The 7,500-nt window shown below is 32.4% G+C and overlaps 2 pseudogenes; both read left to right on the forward strand.

Moving 5' to 3' along the window:
* Nucleotides 1-5,524: 5,524 nt before the first annotated feature.
* Nucleotides 5,525-5,708, forward strand: LOC129617728 (5.8S ribosomal RNA; annotated as a pseudogene).
* A 290-nt stretch (nucleotides 5,709-5,998) lies between these two features.
* Nucleotides 5,999-7,500, forward strand: part of LOC129617726 (large subunit ribosomal RNA) — a 4,018-nt pseudogene continuing 2,516 nt past the window's right edge.

Raw genomic sequence — 7,500 nt, forward strand, 5'->3', positions numbered from 1 at the left:
TTGATATTTATCAAAGGCAAAATAAGCCTGATCGGGACATATGTTATGCTCGACAGGCAATAATTACTTTTCATGAATGAAAAGTAACCTGGGTTGGTAAACATGTTATGCCCACCCGATGAAAAAATTTTTTTCAGCCTGGTTTGATATTTATCAAAGGCAAAATAAGCCTGATCGGGACATATGTTATGCTCGACAGGCAATAATTACTTTTCATGAATGAAAAGTAACCTGGGTTGGTAAGCATGTTATGCCCACCCGATGAAAAAATTTTTTTCAGCCTGGTTTGATATTTATCAAAGGCAAAATAAGCCTGATCGGGAAATATGTTATGCTCGACAGGTAATAATTACTTTTCATGAATGAAAAGTAACCTGGGTTGGTAAACATGTTATGCCCACCCGATGAAAAAATTTTTTTCAGCCTGGTTTGATATTTATCAAAGGCAAAATAAGCCTGATCGGGACATATGTTATGCTCGACAGGCAATAATTACTTTTCATAAGTGAAAAGTAACCTGGGTTGGTAAACATGTTATGCCCACCCGATGAAAAAATTTTTTCAGCCTGGTTTGATATTTATCAAAGGCAAAATAAGCCTGATCGGGACATATGTTATGCTCGACAGGCAATAATTACTTTTCATGAATGAAAAGTAACCTGGGTTGGTAAGCATGTTATGCCCACCCGATGAAAAAATTTTTTTCAGCCTGGTTTGATATTTATCAAAGGCAAAATAAGCCTGATCGGGACATATGTTATGCTCGACAGGCAATAATTACTTTTCATGAATGAAAAGTAACCTGGGTTGGTAAACATGTTATGCCCACCCGATGAAAAAATTTTTTTCAGCCTGGTTTGATATTTACCAATGGCAATATAAGCCTTATCGGGACATATGTTATGCTCGACAGGCAATAATTACTTTTCATGAATGAAAAGTAACCTGGGTTGGTAAACATGTTATGCCCACCCGATGAAAAAATTTTTTTCAGCCTGGTTTGATATTTACCAATGGCAATATAAGCCTGATCGGGACATATGTTATGCTCGACAGGCAATAATTACTTTTCATGAATGAAAAGTAACCTGGGTTGGTAAACATGTTATGCCCACCCGATGAAAAAATTTTTTTCAGCCTGGTTTGATATTTATCAAAGGCAAAATAAGCCTGATCGGGACATATGTTATGCTCGACAGGCAATAATTACTTTTCATGAATGAAAAGTAACCTGGGTTGGTAAGCATGTTATGCCCACCCGATGAAAAAATTTTTTTCAGCCTGGTTTGATATTTATCAAAGGCAAAATAAGCCTGATCGGGACATATGTTATGCTCGACAGGCAATAATTACTTTTCATGAATGAAAAGTAACCTGGGTTGGTAAGCATGTTATGCCCACCCGATGAAAAAATTTTTTTCAGCCTGGTTTGATATTTATCAAAGGCAAAATAAGCCTGATCGGGACATATGTTATGCTCGACAGGCAATAATTACTTTTCATGAATGAAAAGTAACCTGGGTTGGTAAACATGTTATGCCCACCCGATGAAAGAATTTTTTTCAGCCTGGTTTGATATTTACCAATGGCAATATAAGCCTTATCGGGACATATGTTATGCTCGACAGGCAATAATTACTTTTCATGAATGAAAAGTAACCTGGGTTGGTAAACATGTTATGCCCACCCGATGAAAAAATTTTTTTCAGCCTGGTTTGATATTTACCAATGGCAATATAAGCCTGATCGGGACATATGTTATGCTCGACAGGCAATAATTACTTTTCATGAATGAAAAGTAACCTGGGTTGGTAAACATGTTATGCCCACCCGATGAAAAAATTTTTTTCAGCCTGGTTTGATATTTACCAATGGCAATATAAGCCTTATCGGGACATATGTTATGCTCGACAGGCAATAATTACTTTTCATGAATGAAAAGTAACCTGGGTTGGTAAACATGTTATGCCCACCCGATGAAAAAATTTTTTTCAGCCTGGTTTGATATTTACCAATGGCAATATAAGCCTGATCGGGACATATGTTATGCTCGACAGGCAATAATTACTTTTCATGAATGAAAAGTAACCTGGGTTGGTAAACATGTTATGCCCACCCGATGAAAAAATTTTTTTCAGCCTGGTTTGATATTTATCAAAGGCAAAATAAGCCTGATCGGGACATATGTTATGCTCGACAGGCAATAATTACTTTTCATGAATGAAAAGTAACCTGGGTTGGTAAGCATGTTATGCCCACCCGATGAAAAAATTTTTTTCAGCCTGGTTTGATATTTATCAAAGGCAAAATAAGCCTGATCGGGACATATGTTATGCTCGACAGGCAATAATTACTTTTCATGAATGAAAAGTAACCTGGGTTGGTAAGCATGTTATGCCCACCCGATGAAAAAATTTTTTTCAGCCTGGTTTGATATTTATCAAAGGCAAAATAAGCCTGATCGGGACATATGTTATGCTCGACAGGCAATAATTACTTTTCATGAATGAAAAGTAACCTGGGTTGGTAAACATGTTATGCCCACCCGATGAAAGAATTTTTTTCAGCCTGGTTTGATATTTACCAATGGCAATATAAGCCTTATCGGGACATATGTTATGCTCGACAGGCAATAATTACTTTTCATGAATGAAAAGTAACCTGGGTTGGTAAACATGTTATGCCCACCCGATGAAAAAATTTTTTTCAGCCTGGTTTGATATTTACCAATGGCAATATAAGCCTGATCGGGACATATGTTATGCTCGACAGGCAATAATTACTTTTCATGAATGAAAAGTAACCTGGGTTGGTAAACATGTTATGCCCACCCGATGAAAAAAATTTTTTCAGCCTGGTTTGATATTTATCAAAGGCAAAATAAGCCTGATCGGGACATATGTTATGCTCGACAGGCAATAATTACTTTTCATGAATGAAAAGTAACCTGGGTTGGTAAGCATGTTATGCCCACCCGATGAAAAAATTTTTTTCAGCCTGGTTTGATATTTATCAAAGGCAAAATAAGCCTGATCGGGACATATGTTATGCTCGACAGGCAATAATTACTTTTCATGAATGAAAAGTAACCTGGGTTGGTAAGCATGTTATGCCCACCCGATGAAAAAATTTTTTTCAGCCTGGTTTGATATTTATCAAAGGCAAAATAAGCCTGATCGGGAAATATGTTATGCTCGACAGGCAATAATTACTTTTCATGAATGAAAAGTAACCTGGGTTGGTAAACATGTTATGCCCACCCGATGAAAGAATTTTTTTCAGCCTGGTTTGATATTTACCAATGGCAATATAAGCCTTATCGGGACATATGTTATGCTCGACAGGCAATAATTACTTTTCATGAATGAAAAGTAACCTGGGTTGGTAAACATGTTATGCCCACCCGATGAAAAAATTTTTTTCAGCCTGGTTTGATATTTACCAATGGCAATATAAGCCTGATCGGGACATATGTTATGCTCGACAGGCAATAATTACTTTTCATGAATGATTTGTCTGGTTAATTCCGATAACGAACGAGACTCAAATATATTAAATAGATGCATTCAGGATTATGATGCTGAAGCCTGTGTAACCTTTATATATTAGTTCAGAATTGTTCTAGTATATATATGCGATTATACTGGTTGAGTCGTACCTGTTTGTTTGTCCCATTATAAGGACACTAGCTTCTTAAATGGACAAATTGCGTCTAGCAATAATGAGATTGAGCAATAACAGGTCTGTGATGCCCTTAGATGTCCTGGGCTGCACGCGCGCTACAATGAAAGTATCAACGTGTATTTCCTAGACCGAGAGGTCCGGGTAAACCGCTGAATCACTTTCATGTTTGGGATTGTGAACTGAAACTGTTCACATGAACCTGGAATTCCCAGTAAGTGCGAGTCATTAACTCGTATTGATTACGCCCTGCCCTTTGTACACACCGCCCGTCGCTACTACCGATTGAATTATTTAGTGAGGTCTCCGGACGTGATCACTGTGACGCTTCATGTGTTGCGGTTGTTTCACAAAAGTTGACCGAACTTGATTATTTAGAGGAAGTAAAAGTCGTAACAAGGTTTCCGTAGGTGAACCTGCGGAAGGATCATTAATGATCTTTCAAAAACAGATGTTGTGATGAATGGGAAAGGATACCATTTTGCTATATTTGTATAACCATTATTTTTAATGCGATTATAAGCTAATATAGTAAAATGGTAAGGATATGGTAAGGTGATATGGTATGGTAAGGAATGATTAGTAAATATTAATGTAGCAAATAACACTAAAACTACTATATTTGTATAACCATTATTTATAATGCGATTATAATCTAATATAGTAGTAATGATATTATATTTGTATAACCATTATTAGAAATAATAATGAGATTATATTCTAATATAATAAAATATTATAAATATCTATATTATATTTATAAATATGGAAATTTTATATATTAAATAATGATTTTTAAAACGAAGAGGTGTCAAAATGTCCATGAAACTCTAGAATTAATGATTATATCATTTATTCGACCTTTATTGGATACGATATGTATATTTTAATAAATATATGTATCTGATACTGTTATATATTTATTGCAAATATATAACATTAATAGTATCAAAATGTATCCCCCCTGGGGCGGTAAATCGCAAAGTAAAACCAAAACAAGGCACCAAAATATATAAAAAGGCCACATATAAAAAAAATAAAAATCATTATATTAATTATATAATATGGAAGTATTTTAAATAAAACAATATACGATCATTTATAATAAAAGTAACCATCTGAGTATCGAGTGTGATATGGTAAGGTAAGGAATGATTAGTAAATATTAATGTAGCAAATAACACTAAAACTACTATATTTGTATAACCATTATTTATAATGCGATTATAATCTAATATAGTAGTAATGATATTATATTTGTATAACCATTATTAGAAATAATAATGAGATTATATTCTAATATAATAAAATATTATAAATATCTATATTATATTTATAAATATGGAAATTTTATATATTAAATAATGATTTTTAAAACGAAGAGGTGTCAAAATGTCCATGAAACTCTAGAATTAATGATTATATCATTTATTCGACCTTTATTGGATACGATATGTATATTTTAATAAATATATGTATCTGATACTGTTATATATTTATTGCAAATATATAACATTAATAGTATCAAAGTGTATCCCCCCTGAAATAATATAATATAAAAAAAATAAAAATCATTATATTAATTATATAATATGGAAGTATTTTAAATAAAACAATATACGATCATTTATAATATAGAAAATATATAAAAATATATTCTTACGTTGTTGTCCATATATTATGGTAATAACTTTTCTTGTATAAAACAGTTGGGATACGGATAAAAGGAAAGTTAGAGACATTCGCAGCACATAGATTATATTATTTATATATTTTAATATGTTTTAGAATGTATATATATTATCGATATATATCTGACGAAAATAAAAAAAAAATTTTATAAAACTCTAAACGGTGGATCACTTGGCTCATGGGTCGATGAAGAACGCAGCTAACTGTGCGTCATCGTGTGAACTGCAGGACACATGAACATCGACATTTTGAACGCATATTGCAGTCCATGCTACAGAGTATATAAATTTATTAAAAAATTTAATACTGCATGGACTACATATGGTTGAGGGTTGTAAGAATAATTTAATAAAGTTGCTTATAATATAATTTTAAATTATATTATTTATAGCACATGATATATTACTGGTAGGAATACCATAATATTAAAATTCAATTATATATATTTTACTTATATTATAAAATATAATAAAAAAATAAGTATATCCTAGTATTAATAAATTAGTATTAATACATTAAAGAGGAAAACTTATATAAAATTATATTATTTATAATATAAACAATACAGTAACTTATATATATTTAGTTTTCAACTAAAAAGAAAAATTAAAAATATTCTTAAAAACAACCTCAACTCATATGAGACTACCCCCTGAATTTAAGCATATTAGTTAGGGGAGGAAAAGAAACTAACTAGGATTTTCTTAGTAGCGGCGAGCGAAAAGAAACTAGTTCAGCACTAAAGGATTTTGTTTATACAAATATCCGATGTAGTGTATGGAATATCTATATTCTAATATGAGAAATTAACAGTCTAAGTCCTTCTTAAACGAGGCCATTTACCCATAGAGGGTGCTAGGCCCGTATGACGTTAATGATTATTAGAAGATATTTCCAAAGAGTCGTGTTGCTTGATAGTGCAGCACTAAGTGGGTGGTAAACTCCATCTAAAACTAAATATAACCATGAGACCGATAGCAAACAAGTACCGTGAGGGAAAGTTGAAAAGAACTCTGAATAGAGAGTTAAATAGTACGTGAAACTGTTTAGAGGTTAAGCCCGATGAACCTAAACATCCATGAAATATGAAAAATTCAACATTATAAATATTATATAATTATATAATAATGATGGTGTGCAATTTTTTCATATATGGACATTGCAATCTGTTAATAAATATATATTTATCATAAGATATATTTAAAAAGTTTATTTTATATATGAAAATTTATTTTCTATATAATATAATTTAAATATTATCGGATAAATAATTGACAGATAAAAAATCAATATAATGCGTAAATTATATATTATTATAATTTTATAATATTATATTAATTTATATATTAATATAATTATTATATGCATTAATATGATTAGCAATGCTATAGATTTAGGATACCTTCGGGACCCGTCTTGAAACACGGACCAAGGAGTCTAACATGTGTGCAAGTCATTAGAATTTATTTTAAATAAAATCTAAAGGCGTAATTAACTTAACTGTTAATATGGGATTAAATTATATATATAATTTTATATATATAATATCAATCCTGGGGCGTTCTATATAGTTATGTATATAAATAATTTTTAATTATTTTTTATACCTCTAACTAGAACGTACCTTGAGCATATATGCTGTGACCCGAAAGATGGTGAACTATACCTGATCAGGTAGAAGTCAGGGGAAACCCTGATGGAAGACCGAAACAGTTCTGACGTGCAAATCGATTGTCAGAATTGGGTATAGGGGCGAAAGACCTATCGAACTATCTAGTAGCTGGTTCCCACCGAAGTTTCCCTCAGGATAGCTGGTGCATAAAAATATTATATAAAATAATCTTATCTGGTAAAGCGAATGATTAGAGGCCTTAGGGCCGAAACGACCTTAACCTATTCTCAAACTTTAAATGGGTAAGAACCTAAACTTTCTTGAATGAAGTTTTAGGTTATGATATATTGTGCCCAGTGGGCCACTTTTGGTAAGCAGAACTGGCGCTGTGGGATGAACCAAACGTGACGTTACGGTGCCTAAATTAACAACTCATGCAGATACCATGAAAGGCGTTGCTTGCTTAAAACAGCAGGACGGTGGACATGGAAGTCGTAATCCGCTAAGGAGTGTGT

This window comes from Condylostylus longicornis, unplaced genomic scaffold (genome assembly GCF_029603195.1).
Source record: "Condylostylus longicornis isolate FDR11 unplaced genomic scaffold, ASM2960319v2 ptg000623l, whole genome shotgun sequence".
Lineage (NCBI taxonomy): Eukaryota > Metazoa > Arthropoda > Insecta > Diptera > Dolichopodidae > Condylostylus > Condylostylus longicornis.